This window comes from Schistocerca nitens, chromosome 3, assembly GCF_023898315.1.
Source record: "Schistocerca nitens isolate TAMUIC-IGC-003100 chromosome 3, iqSchNite1.1, whole genome shotgun sequence".
Taxonomy (NCBI): domain Eukaryota; kingdom Metazoa; phylum Arthropoda; class Insecta; order Orthoptera; family Acrididae; genus Schistocerca; species Schistocerca nitens.
In genome coordinates this window covers 34,717,592-34,735,509 of record NC_064616.1, presented here as the reverse complement: position 1 = coordinate 34,735,509, position 17,918 = coordinate 34,717,592, and the positions used below count along the sequence as shown (strand labels likewise).

Sequence of the window (17,918 nt, the reverse complement as noted above, 5' to 3'; positions counted from 1 at the left end):
ATGTTTTGTCACCAGTAATGATCCTGTCTAAAAAGTTGTCCCCTTCATTACCATAGCGATCCAAATGTTTCTTGCAGATGTCCAAGCGCGTTTTTTTATGCAACTGTGTGAGTTGTTTTGGGACCTATCTTGCACAAACTTTATGAAACCCAAGTCTGTTGTGGATAATTTTGTAGGCAGAACCGTGACTAATTTGCAGATGATGTGCCACTTTGTCAGTAGTTAATTGTCTGTCTAAGTGAATCATTTCACTTAAATGCTCAATGGTTTCTTCATTTGTGGTGGTAAACGGTCTTCCACTCCTTTATCATGCGTAACACTTGTGCAACCATTTTGGTATTTTTCAATCCATACATAGACCCTCCGTTGTGGCAAAACACTGTTCCCGTACTGTACCGGAAGTCTTTGATGAATTTCGGCCCCTGATATGCCTACCAGAATAAACTGAAATATAACTAAATTGTGGATAATAATTGACTTACCCTCATAGATAGGCTGATAGCACATCAAAAATTCTACTACTATAAGAAACCTACCTGTATGTTGACTGCAGTGGCAAAATAATGCACATGTAGAAGCGATACCACTAGCTCCATTGAACTATTGAAAATATTGAGGAATTTCTAATACACTTTGCGGATTATTACTTATTGAGTCATGATTGTATGAAAATAACACTTCCACATTTGCAGATGCCACTATGTCCATGCTGTCTCTTGAGCTAATAGTCATAATTAGGTGGTGCCAAAGTGTGAACATGTCAGGGAGTCAACCAGTCCTAGCTAGATTCAGGTTTGTTGAATACTCTTTCCCTGTTACTTGGTTTGTTGTTCCAGCAGGACAGAAGGGAAGACTTTCAGTGCTACCAAACTGCTCCTTTGGTGAAGTTGACACAGTAAGATGCGATCTGATTCCCTATTGAAATATAACCCAGGACATTATTTTCCCCAGAAACAACCTCCTTCAGTTTGATGAGGAACTCTGGACTAATCTGGAACAGTGTGGTATTTTTTTCATCATATAAGTCTGTAGAGGTTTTATGCCACTTGTGTTGAAACCAGTGCTTTCATCGTGACTTTTGAGGGTCATACCCTTCTCGAAAAAGTCAAAGTTATGGTTTACCGTTGTGATACAGAGTCCTATTTCCCACCTGTCTTGTTCTGTTTCTGATGTCTCTGTTTTGGTCACATGTCTTTGTGATGTGAAGCATATCCTGTTTGCAGCAACTGCAGCCACCCTCTCCATGTGGGGAGTCTTTGCACCCCACTGCCCAAGTGCGTATACTTTTCCAGTCCAAATTCTCCTCACTCTTTGGATTGACTGATCTATAATAGGGAATGGAAGATTAAAGAATTCAAAACTCTCAACCATCTACCCTACTCTGAAGCCTGACAGAAATTCGACCGTCTCCACCTGGTATCTTTAAAGTCTACCTTTGCTTCTCTTATGCCCTTCCCGCCTCCTCTTTCTTTCTTACTTCCTTCCTGTCTCCCTTTCCCTTCATCCTCCCTGGCGGTTTCCATTCATGGAATTGTTCCTCCTCCTTGGCTGGAGAAGAAACCCTCTTCTCTGGCACCCACCATGTACGGGGCTCCCTTTCGGAACCCCCTTTTCTGGCATGTCCAGGACAAGAAGCCTGTTACATTGAATCAGATGCAAGATCCACAGTCTGTGGGCCTCAAGGGTGCTCATTCTCTTTTAGATCCTGGTATTGCTGTGACTTGCTCTCTTGCTGACCTCACTTCAGCTCCCCCTTGAAAGAGAACAACAAGGACCCGCCGACATCCGAGGATGTGTCATCCCCTCCACCAATCAGGATCTGATCTTACATTCATATATGTTACTCGGTCCTTACTGGTGATGGACACTCACTCAGCACAATGACTGATTCTGCCCCTTTTGACGTCCATCCTGACTCTTGTACTACTCTCCTCCAATGGAACCATAATGGTTAATATTGTCACCTTCTGGAATTGTAGGATCTTCTTACTCTCTATTCTGTTGCTTGTGTTGTATTGCAGGAATCTCATTTCATGGATACACATGCCCGACTCTTTCTGGTTTCCAAGCCTTCTGCCAGAACTGGGTCAACCTTTTGCATGCCTCCAGTGGTGTCTGAACATTGGTCCACACAGACATAGTCAGTTTGTGGGTTCCTCTTCATACTGCACTGGAAGTAGTGGCCATTCGGATCCATTTAGCATCTATGGTAATGATATGAAATCTTTATCTTCCCCCAGACCGGCCTGCTATGCTTCCTGCTCTTCTTTCTTCTTACCCTCCTTCGACAGCTCCCTCCATCTTTGTCAACTAAAGTGGACATGCTGGTCATACCGCAATGCTCTTCAATGCCTCAGCAGCACCAGCTGGGGCTCAAACAACCCACTCTGATATTTATTTATTTATTTATTCACATGTCAAGTTCTGTAGGACCAAATTGAGGAGCAAATATTCAATGTCATGGAACATGTAAGCACATGAAATTACAACATAAAAGTAATGATAGATAAAAATAAATGTTTATGAACCTGAAAAAAGTCAGTCTATAATTTTAAGTAAACGCAATCAACAGTACAACAAGAGTCAGCATAATTTTTCAAGGAACTCCTGGAGAGAATAGAAGGAGTGACCCATGAGGAAACTCTTCAGTTTTGATTTGAAAGTGCATGGATTACTGCTAAGATTTTCGAATTCTTGTGGTAGATTATTGAAAATGGATGCAGCAGTATATTGCACACTTTCCTGCACAAGAGTTAAAGAAGTCCAATCCAAATGCAGGTTTGGTTTCTGTTGAGTATTAACTGAGTGAAGGCTGCTTATTCTTAGGAATAAGCTAATATTGTTAACAAGAAATGACCGTAAGGAATATATATATTGAGAGGCCAATGTCAAATAGGGGTCGACAAGAGGTTCGTGAATGTACACCACTTATTGCCCGAACTACCCATTTCTGAGCCAAAAAATCCTTTTACAATAGGAAGAGTTATCACAAAATATAATACCATACGACATAAGCAAATGAAGATAAGCAAAGTAGACTAATTTTTGTGTCGAACAATCATTCACATGAGATACTGTTCGAATAATAAAAACGGCAGCATTAAGTCTTTGAACAAGATCCTGAATGTGAGCTTTCCACGACACCTTACTATCTATCTGAACACCTAGAAATTTGAACTGTCCAGTTTCACTAATCATATGCCCATTTTGTGAAATTAAAATGTCAGGTTTTGTTGAATTGTGTGTTAGAAACTGTAAAAACTGAGTCTTACTATGATTTAGCATTAGTTTATTTTCTACAAGCCATGAACTTAGGTCATGAACAGCACTATTTGAAACAGAAGTACACAAGCGGCAAGACGCAGTCAATACCTTCACTACGGAGTGCCTATGGTACTGTTACCGACGACTGTGCCGCTAAAGCGGAGTTATTGAACGCAGTTTTCCGAAATTCCTTCACCAGAGAAGATGAATGGAATATTCCAGAATTTGAAACACGAGCAGCTGCTAGCATGTGTTTCTTAGAAGTATATACCTTAGGGGTTGCGAAGCAACTCAAATCACTTGATACAGGCAAGTCTTCAGGTCCAGATTGTATACCGATTAGGTTCCTTTCAGATTACGCTGATACAATAGCTCCCTACTTAGCACTCATATACAACCGCTCGCTCACCGATAGATCTGTACCTACAGATTGGAAAATTGCGCAGGTCACACCAGTGTTTAAGAAGGGTAGTAGGAGTAATCCATCTAACTACAGACCTATATCATTGACGTCGGTTTGCAGTAGGGTTTTGGAGCATATACTGTATTCAAACATTATGAATCACCTCAAAGGGAACCATCTATTGATACGTAATCAGCATGGTTTCAGAAAACATCGTTCTTGTGCAACGCAGCTAGCTCTTTATTCGCACGAAGTAATGGCCGCTATCGACAGGGGATCTCAGGTTGATTCCATATTTCTAGATTTCCGGAAAGCTTTTGACACCGTTCCTCACAAGCGACTTCTAATCAAGCTGCGGGCCTATGGGGTATCGTCTCAGTTGTGCGACTGGATTCGCAATTTCGTGTCAGGAAGGTCGCAGTTCGTAGTAATAGACGGCAAATCATCGAGTCAAACTGAAGTGATATCAGGTGTTCCCCAGGGAAGCGTCCTGGGATCTCTGCTGTTCCTGATCTACACTCCTGGAAATGGAAAAAAGAACACATTGATACCGGTGTGTCAGACCCACCATACTTGCTCCGGACACTGCGAGAGGGCTGTACAAGCAATGATCACACGCACGGCACAGCGGACACACCAGGATCCGCGGTGTTGGCCGTCGAATGGCGCTAGCTGCGCAGCATTTGTGCACCGCCGCCGTCAGTGTCAGCCAGTTTGCCGTGGCATACGGAGCTCCATCGCAGTCTTTAACACTGGTAGCATGCCGCGACAGCGTGGACGTGAACCGTATGTGCAGTTGACGGACTTTGAGCGAGGGCGTATAGTGGGCATGCGGGAGGCCGGGTGGACGTACCGCCGAATTGCTCAACACGTGGGGCGTGAGGTCTCCACAGTACATCGATGTTGTCGCCAGTGGTCGGCGGAAGGTGCACGTGCCCGTCGACCTGGGACCGGACTGCAGCGACGCACGGATGCACGCCAAGACCGTAGGATCCTACGCAGTGCCGTAGGGGACCGCACTGCCACTTCCCAGCAAATTAGGGACACTGTTGCTCCTGGGGTATCGGCGAGGACCATTCGCAACCGTCTCCATGAAGCTGGGCTACGGTCCCGCACACCGTTAGGCCGTCTTCCGCTCACGCCCCAACATCGTGCAGCCCGCCTCCAGTGGTGTCGCGACAGGCGTGAATGGAGGGACGAATGGAGACGTGTCGTCTTCAGCGATGAGAGTCGCTTCTGCCTTGGTGCCAATGATGGTCGTATGCGTGTTTGGCGCCGTGCAGGTGAGCGCCACAATCAGGACTGCATACGGCCGAGGCACACAGGGCCAACACCCGGCATCATGGTGTGGGGAGCGATCTCCTACACTGGCCGTACACCACTGGTGATCGTCGAGGGGACACTGAATAGTGCACGGTACATCCAAACCGTCATCGAACCCATCGTTATACCATTCCTAGACCGGCAAGGGAACTTGCTGTTCCAACAGGACAATGCACGTCCGCATGTATCCCGTGCCACACAACGTGCTCTAGAAGGTGTAAGTCAACTACCCTGGCCAGCAAGATCTCCGGATCTGTCCCCCATTGAGCATGTTTGGGACTGGATGAAGCGTCGTCTCACGCGGTCTGCACGTCCTGCACGAACGCTGGTCCAACTGAGGCGCCAGGTGGAAATGGCATGGCAAGCCGTTCCACAGGACTACATCCAGCATCTCTACGATTGTCTCCATGGGAGAATAGCAGCCTGCATTGCTGCGAAAGGTGGATATACACTGTACTAGTGCCGACATTGTGCATGCTCTGTTGCCTGTGTCTATGTGCCTGTGGTTCTGTCAGTGTGATCATGTGATGTATCAGACCCCAGGAATGTGTCAATAAAGTTTCCCCTTCCTGGGACAATGAATTCACGGTGTTCTTATTTCAATTTCCAGGAGTGTATATAAATGACCTGGGTGACAATCTGAGCAGTTCTCTTAGGTTGTTCGCAGATGATGCTGTAATTTACCGTCTAGTAAGGTCATCCGAAGACCAGTATCAGTTGCAAAGCAATTTAGAAAAGATTGCTGTATGGTGTGGCAGGTGGCAGTTGACGCTAAATAACGAAAAGTGTGAGGTGATCCACATGAGGTCCAAAAGAAATCCGTTGGAATTCGATTACTCGATAAATAGTACAATTCTCAAGGCTGTGAATTCAACTAATTACCTGGGTGTTAAAATTACGAACAACTTCAGTTGGAAAGACCACATAGATAGTACTGTGGGGAAGGCGAGCCAAAGGTTGTGTTTCGTTGGCAGGACACTTAGAAGATGCAACAAGTCCACTAAAGAGACAGCTTACACTACACTCGTTCGTCCTCTGTTAGAATATTGCTGCACGGTGTGGGATCCTTACCAGGTGGGATTGACGGAGGACATCGAAAGGGTGCAAAAAAGGGCAGCTCGTTTTGTATTATCACGTAGTAGGGGAGAGAGTGTGGCAGATATGATACGCGAATTGGGATGGAAGTCATTACAGCAAAGACGTTTTTCGTTGCGGCGAGATCTATTTACGAAATTTCAGTCATCAACTTTCTCTTCCGAATGCGAAAATATTTTGTTGAGCCCAACCTACATAGGTAGGAATGATCATCAAAATAAAATAAGATAAATCAGAGCTCTAACAGGAAGGTTTAGGTGTTCGTTTTTCCCGCGCGCTGTTCGGGAGTGGAATGGTAGAGAGATAATATGATTGTGGTTCGACGAACCCTCTGCCAAGCACTTAAATGTGAATTGCAGAGTAGTCATGTAGATGTAGAGCCAATGTTGCACCCAACATCCTTTACTACCGAGCTAGCATCATCAGCAAACAGAAATATTTTAGAGTTGCCCGTAATACTAGAGGGCATATCATCATTCATTTATTCGAGGGCTATTCAGAAAGTAGGGAACGCTTTGCCAAAAAAAAAAAAAAAAAAAAAAAAAAAAAAAAACACTAACTGCAAGAAATGCATTTTAATAATATACATCTGATAGAGCGACTAACATACCACTTTTCCGCAGTCACCAAACACATTGAGGTGCTTATCATAGCGATGGATAAGATTTGAAATACCTTCATCGTAAAACCAGTGAGTCACGTCCTCCTGGAGTTCCACGTCGTCATCAAAGTGCTGTGTTGGAAGCCAGTTCTTCATGTTGGGAAACAAGTGGAAGTCGCTTGGTGCAAGATCGGGGCTGTAGGGCTGATGAAGAAAAATTTCCCATTTGAATTAATTACGTAGTTCTTCAGTGCAGTTTGCCGTGTGAGGTCGGGCATTGTCGTGCAAAAACAAAATTTTGGACATCGGTTTTTCTCGGCGTTTGTTTTGAACTGCTCTTCTAAGGCTGTGCAAAGTTTGACAGTACCAAGCAGAATTTATGGTTGCTCCACATTCGAGAAAATCAAATAAGAAGCACACCTTGCCTATCCCAGAACACTGTCGCCATCAACTTCCTTGCTGACAAAGTTTGCAAACATTTTCTTGGTTTTTGGGGGGACCTTGTGTGTCCCCACTCCACGGACTGTAATTTTGTCTCGCAATCGATGTGTTTCACCCAAGTCTAATCACCAGTTAGGATTCAGTCCAGTAATGAGTCACCATGTTTGTAGTAGGCCTCCAGAAATGTCAACATTGCCCCATTCGCTGTTCTTTATGGTGCTCTGTAAGCATTTTGGGCACCCATTGTGCACAAAATTTGTGGTAGCCTAGCTTTTGAGTGACAGTTTCAAACAACAAAGTCTGTGAAACTTGTGAAAAAGAAAGCGAATCCTCCGTTATTGTGAAGTGACGGTTTTCACGAATCGTTTTATCGACAAGATGGTCAGTCACAATGCTCAGGCGTCCACTCTTCTCTTCATCATGAACTTTCGTTCGGCCATTTTTAAACCGAATGAACCATTTCCGGATGGAACATTCACTCTCATTACATTGTTTCCGTACACTTCGCACAGTTCCCAAGAAATTTCAATAGGTTTTTGGATTTTTGCCAACAGAAACCATATAACAGACTGCACCTCACAACTGGCGGGATTTTCGATTGCAGCTCACATTTCAAATTTGAATATAAAAAAAACTAGACTCGCAGAGACATTCCTGCTGTCACGGTAGGAAGCCGACTAAGCTGCCGAGCACGCACATACCAAAATACACGCCATCGGCACCGCCTAGCAGCGTCAGACGGAAACATTCCCTAATTTCTGAATAGCCCTCATATAAATAAGGAACAGGAGTGACCCCAACACTGATCCCTGGGGCACTCACCACTAGACTGTACCCCACTTAGACCCCACATCACATCCATTCTCAACATTGTGAATAATGACCTTTTGCTGTGTGTTGCTAAAGTAAGAGGTGAACCAATTGTGAGCTACTCCCCATATTCCGTAGTGGCCCAACTTCTATAGCAATATTTTGTGATCAACAAAATCAAACACCTTAGTTAAATAAAAAAAAAAAAAAAAATTGCCTAGCATTCAAAACCTTTTGTTTAACCCATCCAGTACCTCACAGGGAGAAGAGCACGTAGCATTTTCAGTTTTTAAATGGCTTCTAAAGCCTAACTGTACATTTGAGTGCAAATCGTGTGATATAAAATGATCCAGTATCGTTTTCAATAACTTTAGCAAACACTGATGGCGTAGAAATAGGTCTAAAATTGTCTACATTATCCCTTTCTCCTTTTTCATAAAGCGGTTTCACTACTGAGTACTCTAATCGCTTAGGAAACTGACCATTCCTAAAGGAAAAATTACAAATATGGCTAAATACAGGGCTAACATGTGCAGCACAGTACTTTAATATTCTGCTAGGCACTCCATCATAATCCTGAGAGTCCTTAGTCTTCAGTGATTTAATTATTGACTCAATCTCCCTCTTGTCTGTATCACAGAGGAGTATTTCAGACAACAATCACAGAAAGTCATTTGCCAAGAAAGTTATATGATTCCCTGTAGAAACTAAATTTTTATTTAATTCACTAGCAATGCTAAGAAAATATTAAGCACCTTACAATACTGTTTGTAATTGCTTGGTTGTGATTACGTCTAACATTTTGATTCCCGCTTCGTTCTACATGATATCCTTATCCCACTAGTCAGCCACCCTGGCTGTCTATTACTGCTAATACAATATTTAGAATGTTGTAATGGAAAGCTAACATAGCTAACACTTGGTTCAAGAATCATAAAAGAAGGTTGTATACATGGAAGAAGCCTGGAGATACTGACAGATTTCAGATAGATTATATAATGGTAAGACAGAGATGTAGGGACCAGGTTTTAAATTATAAGATATTTCCAGTGGTGGATGTGGACTCTGGCCACAATCTATTGGCTATGAACTGTAGATTAAAACTAAAGAAACTGCAAAAAGGTGGGAATTTAAGGAGATGGGACCTGGATAAACTGACAGAACCAGAGGTTGTAGAGAGTTTCAGGGAGAGCATTAGGGAATGATTGACAAGAATGGGGGAAAGAAATGCAGTAGAAGAAGAATGGGTAGCTTTGAGAGATGAAATAGTAAAGGCAGCAGAGGATCAAGTAGGTAAAAAGATGAGGGCTAATAGAAATCCCTGGGTAACAGAAGAGATACGGAATTTAATTGATGAAAGGAGAAAATATAAAAATGCAGTAAATGAAGTAGGCAAAAAGGAATACAATCATCTCAAAAATGAGATCGACAGGAAGTGCAAAATGGCTAAGCAGGGATGGCTAGACAACAAATGTAAGGCTGTAGAGGCATATATCACTAGGGATAAGATAGATACTGCCTACAGGAAAATTAAAGAGACCTTTGGAGGAAAGAGAACCACTTGTATGAATATCAAGAGCTCAGATGGAAACCCAGTTCTAAGCAAAGAAGGGAAAGCAGAAAGGTGGAAGGAGTATATAGAGGGTCTATACAAGGGCGATGTTCTTGAGGACAATATTATGGAAATGGAAGAGGATGTAGATGAAGATGAAATGGGAGATATGATATTGCGTGAAGAGTTTGACAGAGCACTGAAAGACCTAAGTCAAAACAAGGCCCCGGGAGTAGACAGCATTCCATTACAACTACTGATAGCCTTGGGAGAGCCAGCCCTGACAAAACTCTACCATCTGGTGAGCAAGATGTATGAGACAGGCGAAACGCCCTCAGACTTCAAGAAGAATATAATAATTCCGATCCCAAAGAAAGCAGGTGTTGACAGATGTGAAAATTACCGGATTATCAGTTTAATAAGTCACGGCTGCAAAATACTAACACGAATTCTTTACAGGTGAATGGAAAAACTAGTAGAAGTCGACCTTGGGTAAGATCAGTTTGGATTCTGTAGAAATGTTGGAACACTTGAGGCAATTCTGACCCTACCACTTATCTTAGAAAATAGATAAAGGAAAGGCAAACCTATATTTCTAGCATTTGTAGACTTAGAGAAAGCTTTTGACAATGTTAACTGGAATACTCTCTTTCAAATTCTAAAGGTGGCAGGGGTAAAATACAGGGAGTGAAAGGCTATTTACAATTTGTACAGAAGCCAGATGGCAGTTATGAGAGTCGAGGGGCATGAAAGGGAAGCAGTGGTTGGGAAGGGAGTGAGACAGGGTTGTAGCCTATACCCAATGTTGTTCATTCTATATATCAAGCAAGCAGTAAAGGAAACAAAAGAACAATTCGGAGTAGGAATTAAAATCCATGGAGAAGAAATTAAAACTTTGAGGTTCGCCGATGACATTGTAATTCTGTCAGAGACAGCAAAGGACTTGGAAGAGCAGTTGAACGGAATGGCCAGCGTCTTGAAAGGAGGATATAAGATGAACATCAACAAAAGCAAAACGAGGATAATGGAATGTAGTCGAATTAAGTCAGGTGATGCTGAGGGAATTAGGTTAGGAAATGAGACACTTAAAGTAGTAAAGGAGTTTTGCTATGTGGGGAGCAAAGTAACTGATGATGGTGGAAGTAGAGAGGATATAAAATGTAGACTGGCAATGGCAAGGAAAGCGTTTCTGAAGAAGAGAATTTGTTAACATCGAGTATAGATTTAAGTGTCAGGAAGTCATTTCTGAAAGTATTTGTATGGAGTGTAGCCATGTATGGAAGTGAAACATGGAGGATAAATAGTTTGGACAAGAAGAGAATAGAAGCTTTTGAAATGTGGTGCTACAAAAGAATGCTGAAGATTAAATGGGTAGATCACATAACTAATGAGGAGGTATTGAATACAATTGGGGAGAAGAGAAATTTGTGGCACAACTTGACTAAAAGAAGGGATCTGTTGGTAGGACATATTCTGAGGCATCAAGGGATCGCCAATTTAGTATTGGAGGGCAGTGCAGAGGGTAAAAATTGTAGAGGTAGACCAAGAGATGAATACACTAAACAGATTCAGAAGGATGTAGGTTGCAGTAGGTACTGGGAGATGAAGCAGCTTGCACAGGATAGAGTAGCATGGAGAGCTGCATCAAACCAGTCTCAGGACTGAAAACAACAACAACAACAATGGGGAAGCAACTCTCAAAGACCATGAGAAATGTCTTAAGGAAAGCATTATATTTATCATTTTTGTTGTCGGCACTATAAACATCCCACCACTCATGTTCCTTGACAAGGTTTAAAAAACTCTCTATTGCTGTTGGATGAACTCTCCTACATAGTTTGTGATTAAATGTTACATTTATTTGAGTACAAAAACCTTTTAGTGTTAAAATTTGCATATCATTGTCTGAAAGGCATTGTCTGTGATAGAGGGCGCTGTAATAGTCACAAACGTATAAGTACGTGGTATCTACATCTACATCCATACTCCGCAAGCCACCTGGCGATGGGTGGCGGAGGGTACCTTGAGTACCTCTATCAGTTCTCCCTTCTATTCCAGTCTCGTATTGTTCGCGGAAAGAAAGATTGTCGGTATGCCTCTGTGTGGGCTCTAATCTCTGATTTTATCCTCATGGTCTCTTCGTGAGATATATTTAGGAGGGAGCAAATGTACTGCTTGACTCCTCGGTGAAGGTATGTTCTTGAAACTTCAACAAAAGCCCGTACCGAGCTACTGAACGTCTCTCCTGCAAAGTCTTCCACTGGAGTTTATCTATCATCTCCGTAACGCTTTCGCAATTACCAAATGATCCTGCAACAAAGCACACTGCTCTCCATTGGATCTTCTCTATCTCTTCTATAAAACCTATCTGGTGGGGATCCCACACTGGTGAGCAATATTCAAGCAGTGGGCGAACAAGTGTATTGTAACCTACTTCCTTTGTTTTCAAATTGAATTTCCTTAGGACTCTTCCAATGAATCTCAGTCTGGCATCTGCTATACCCATGATCAACTTTATATGATCATTCTATTTTAAATCACTCCTAATGCCTACTTCCATATAATTTATGGAATTAACTGCTTCCAGTTGCTGACCTGCTATATTGTAGCTAAATGATAAAGGATCTTTCTTTCTATGTATTCGCAGTACGTTACACTTGTCTCCATTGAGATTCAATTGCCATTCCCTGCACCATGCGTCAAGTCGTAGGGTGAAAAAAGTGGTCCAACTAAAACATTCATATTTCCTTACGTACTACACAAATATATAATTAAAATTGCGGGTTCCTATTTAAAAAAAAGGCAGTTGATATCCGTTTGACCTATGGCAGCACCATCTAGCGGGCCAACCATAGCACCATCTGGTTTCCTTCTTCAAGCTAGACAAGTTTTGTTCTTTGTAGTCTTTCGTTTCATGCTTATTTCCTGAGATATTTGGCCCGGTCACTATCAATGGACCACCCTGTATATAATGCTACTTCTTATCCTCCTAGCTTGAAGACTATATTCTATGATCTGCAAGTAATTGTGCTGAAGGTTGCAAATGAGAAATACACCAGCAGACAGGAAAATGCTTTGCAAAAATAACTATCAAACAAAGGACATAGCCCTTCGCATTTATTGTTTTAGCAGAAGTCAGTCATAATGCTGTTCTCAGATCGGACTTCTTGCAGGCATCACGAGTGATCCTAGATTGGGGAATGTCTGACCTGCAAGTTGACGAAGCTTTTCTGACAAGCACAGATAGCAAACATTTCTTTGGTTGGTTGTTTGCCATTGAAAAATATACTCGGGCTCACAAAAGAAATGTAATGATAATTAAATGGACACCCTAGCTGCAAGCAGGCGTTGATCTACTTCATTGGGGACATGTTGAAAATGTGTGCCCCGACCGGGACTCGAACCCGGGATCTCCTGCTTACATGGCAGATGCTCTATCCATCTGAGCCACCGCAGGCACAGAGGATAGTGCGTCTGCAGGGACTTATCCCTTGCACGCTCCCCGTGAGATCCACATTCCCAACATGTCCACACCACTACATTCGTAGTGTGCCTAATAGATGTTTGCCCATCATACTCATTACTCGTGGCAGATTAATCTACCAAGTCCCGTACGAGTTCGGGCATAGCGTGTGCATTCACACAAGAAGATCAATGGCTGGAAGCCATATTTTAACTATATATGTCGGTAGTATCTGTTCCCAAAAGAACAGCTAACGGTAACTGTTCTTTCGGGAACAGATACTACCGACATATATAGTTAAAATATGGCTTCCCGGCCATTGATCTTCTTGTGCGAATACACACGCTATGCCCGAACTCGTACGGGACTTGGTAGATTAATCTGCCACGAGTAATGAGTATGATGGGCAAACATCTATTAGGTGCACTATGAATGTAGTGGTGTGGACATGTTGGGAATGTGGATCTCACGGGCAGCGTGCAAGGAATAAGTCCCTGCAGACGCACTATCCTCTGTGCCTGCGGTGGCTCAGATGGATAGAGCGTCTGCCTTGTAAGCAGGAGATCCCGGGTTCGAGTCCCGGTCGGGGCACACATTTTCAACATGTCCCCAATGAAGTAGATCAACACCTGCTTGCAGCTAGGGTGTCCATTTAATTATCATTTAATTTCTAGCAAAACTGCATGGTCATCCACGGTAACTGTTCTTTTGGGAACAGATACCACCGTCATATATAGTTAAAAGAAATGTACATACAAACTACAGTCGTAAACATTACAGGTGGCTAAGGAGAATCTGTAATTGTCACAGGCAGCCACAACTTACCCCTATAGATATGTGCGTAGGAAGAGTTGAACCAGTCTGAGATAGACAGCTCAGTCCCATCGATGAAGAATCTTGCTGTGATACCACTGCAGACAACACAGTGGAGGAAGCTACTATTGAACTGGAAAGGAAGCTACAATTGATCTGGAAATATGATCTTTGTCTGGCAGGAAAAATGTCGGCTACTGTTAACCATTTTGTGACTATTTTAGGATGCTTTCAATCCGTAGTGGAGAAAAAAACGGACCAAGTGGCCAAGGGTGAAGCACTGTATCAACACTGGCAGTCATCCACCAGCCAGCCAGATCTATATAGGGTGTCACTGGCTGAGCAGTGCATATTTTTGGGGGTGGAGTCCTTAGTCCTTGGTACTCACTTGCGATCTTTGCAAAGGAGGAGGACATCTCATGATGATGTTTCTGTGTTGACTACCAACTACTAAACAGTTATGAAGAAAGACACCCTGCAGTGGTGATATCCTAGATTCCTTGAAAGAATCAAAGTATTTCTCAACTGTTGATATGCAGGCATGCTTCTGGCAAATAGAGGTTGATGAAACTGACTGGGAAAAGACTGTCTTCATAACTCCTAATGGCTTCTACAAGTTGTAAGTACTGCGGTTTCATCTATGTAATACTCCAGCCACCTGTGAACAGACAATGAACAATCTTCTTTGACACCTGCTATCTGGATGACACTGATGTTTTTTTCTGAGACATTGGAAAAACATCTAAGTCACCTGACAACTGTGTTGAAGTTTGTTAAAATTGCAGGCCTCCACCTGAATTTGGATAAGTGCCTTTTTGCCTCTCAAGAAGTGAAAACTTGGGACACCTAGTGAACTGCGATGAAGTCCATCCCAATCCAGACAATAAGAGCAGTTACTGCTTTCCAACTCCTCTTCAAATTTGCGATGTAGAGAGTTTTCTCGGAATTTTCTCATACTTCCAGCAATTCATAAAAGACTTTTGTACCAAGACATGCAAGAACTACTGCAGGGAGATGCCAGATTTTTCTGAAACAAAATGCAAGAAAGATCTTTCCTTGTCCTTAAGAAGATGTTAACATCTTCAATTCTAGCATTGTATGAGAAGAATTGCAAGACAGAATTTCACACTGGCTCTAACAGCTGTGAGATAGGTGCAGTTGTAGTACAAATTCAGGAAAGTACTGTAAAGGTTATAGCTTACGCTTCCAGAATACCCTCCAAGTCCAAGCTGGTTACTCTGCAACTGAGAAAGAATACCTTTCAGTGAAGCCTTTGTGGGAACACAGCAGTATGGATGAAATCTGTCATTGCTGCATTAAATGACACTGCTGCTGAACAGAGGGAAGCAGCTAAAAATCATCGAATCTTTGAAGGAGGAGGAACTGATAGTAGGACGATTCAAATTAATAAATGGAACATTGTATAAGAGGAACTATGACCCATTGCGACAGAAATGGTTGCTTGTCATCCCAGCTCATCTGTGGTCAGCTGTCCTGAAGTTTTTTCATGATGCTCCAATGTCTGGTTATCAGAGATTCACTAAGACTCTAGACAGAATCATACACCTGTATCATTGGCCAAGTCTCTATCAATCTGTTATGCGCCGTGTGAGACGCTGCAAGATATGCCAGTGATGGAAGCATGTGTCACAGTTACCTCCTGGGCTTCTGATACAATTTCCACCCACAGCAGTGTCATTGCACTGAATTGGAATCCACATCTCGGAGAGATTGTCAAAGTCACCAAATTAGAATTGATGGATAATAATCTGCACTGACTACCACACCCACAACATTGTCACCACAGCTGTGCCAACTGCCAAGGGTCTGCAAATTGCAAGGTTCCTTATAGGAGACATCATTTTGAAGGGTAGACCATGCCGAGTGATAATCTCTGGTTAGGGAGACTAGTATCAGAAGTAATTTCACATTGTGAGATCTCCCAAAAGGTGAGAACTGCCTACCATGCACAAACAAATGGCATTGCAGAACACTTTAGTAAGTTGTTGGCAAATATGCTCTCGATGTACGTTGATGCTGAACAGAGAGACTGCGATATGATATTTCCCCTTCTGACATTCACATGGAACAGACCGAAGCAAGACATTACAGGCTTCCTTCCAGCTCCACAGTTGTGAGGCCAAAACAACAATGAATATGCCGTTCTCAGGATGACTGATGACTGCATGGAACATCTTGTCACCAGGACTGGAAAGTAAGGCAGCTGGCTCGCATGCGGACCCTGGACACCCAGGAGGAAGCCAGAGAGTGCTACAATGTCAAGCATTGTCCTGTGAACTACAACTTGGGCAACTTGGTATGGATTTTTATGCCTGTCTAGGACTTGAGACAATATGAAAAGTTGCTAAAGTGATACTTTGGGCCATATCGTATTCTTTCTCGCTTGTTGGACGTTACATATGAAGTTGAGGAGTATGATCCTTCATCAAGAAGACAAAAGTGGAGAGATGTCATCTGTGTCCTCTGTATGTAGTCCTACTACAGACCTTAGGTGCAGGTCGGACCTTAGGTGCAGGTCAGTGTGGGGGCGTCTCAGTCAAGGAGACTGAAAACCTACAGGATGATCACAAAGTGTCGATAGGAGGGGCTACCTTCAATGCTCATCATAGTGAAGAGGACATGACAATACTACCAGAATGTGAGGATCTGCCATCACTGCCATATGGAAGACCATAGACAAGATCTAGATCCAGGGTGCAGTACTCGATTCCAGTAAGAACTTCATAGCAGATGGTCGCTGTTTCTCCAGGAGAGGTTAGCGATGTCACAAGTTGGGCTGCATGCGATGTGGTGTAACGGTTAATATTTCTGGCTGGTGTGCTGCAGGTCTTAAACCCAACCACCATCATTCATTGTTTCTGGTAGGTTCTCAAAGTTTCTTATATTTGTGTTGTTTGTATATTCTGTAATATTCATTGTTCTTATAAATAGCAGCTCACTATGTCTAGGAGCTCAGTTCTCTTCTGTCAGAACTTTGGTGTTTGCAATAAATTTGCTTTTGGTTCTAAGTTTTGTACTTCATCTGTGACCCTGCTTTTGGATTTGGACTTGATTGTGGTTATGACGTGAGTTTTAGTTTAGTTTTAGTTATGTCATGTTCTGTAGATCATCTTCCCGATTATTTTATTGATATGATGTGGAAAAAGTCAGATTACAAGATATATATACACATATGAATAGTGCTAATATTTAATATTACTGAAGTTTTTAGTTCTACATGTGCAGCTACATTTAGAGGTACATTTTTTTTTAACCATTTCTGAAACAGGAACTCGTCCATGGAGTAGGAGGAGTTGTCCAAAAGAAATTATTTTAAGCTAGATTTAAAACTTGATCTGCTACCTGCCAGACACTTTATGTTGTTGGGCAAATAATCAAAGATTTTTGTTGCTGAATAATGTACTCCTTTTTGAGCAACTGACAGCTTCAGTAACAGATAGGAAAGGTCATTTTTCCCTCTAGTGTTGTACATATGAACATCACTGTTCCCCGCGAATTGAGATGGATTATTTGTAACGGATTTCATTAGCGAATATATGTACTCTGATGGTGCAGTTAAAATTCCTAACTGCTTGAAAAGGTGCCTACATGACGTCCTTGGGTGAACACCACTAATTATTCTCACTGCTCTCTTTTGTGCGATCAATACTGTATGTCTAAGTGATGAGTTACCCCAGAAAACTATTCCATAAGATATTATTGAGTGGAAATATGCAAAGTACATTAGGAGGCTGATCTGTTTATTACCAAGACTAGCGATTATACGAAGAGCGAAAGAAGCTGATCTTATTTGTTTGAGAAGTTCAGTAATATGCTTCTTCCAGTTCAAGTTGTCATCAATGTGAACACCCAAACATTTGGAGAAATGTACCCTGTTAACTGAGCCCTGTTCATGTGCTACATAAATTGTCAGTATGACTCTATTCGGTGTACAGAACTGGATATAGTGAGTTTTTTCAAAATTAAGGGAGAGTCCATTTTCTGAGAACCACGTAATAATTCTTTGAAAGACATCCTTAACAATATATTCAGGTGCTTTTTCTGGAATGGGATTTGCTATAACACTCGTGTCATCTGCAAAAAGTACTAGTTCCGCTTGCTGAACATTAAGTGGGAGGTCATTCACATGAAT

General features: G+C 42.4%; 1 protein-coding gene and 1 non-coding gene across 6 annotated transcripts in view; both read left to right on the top strand.

The window, feature by feature from the left end:
• Positions 1 to 17,918, top strand: part of LOC126247978 (protein Aster-B-like) — a 224,423-nt gene that overhangs the window by 112,192 nt on the left and 94,313 nt on the right. The gene's annotated exons all lie outside the window — the stretch shown is intronic.
• Trnat-ugu (transfer RNA threonine (anticodon UGU)) lies at positions 13,469 to 13,543 on the top strand. Its single transcript has one exon. It is a non-coding gene; the product is annotated as a tRNA-Thr (tRNA).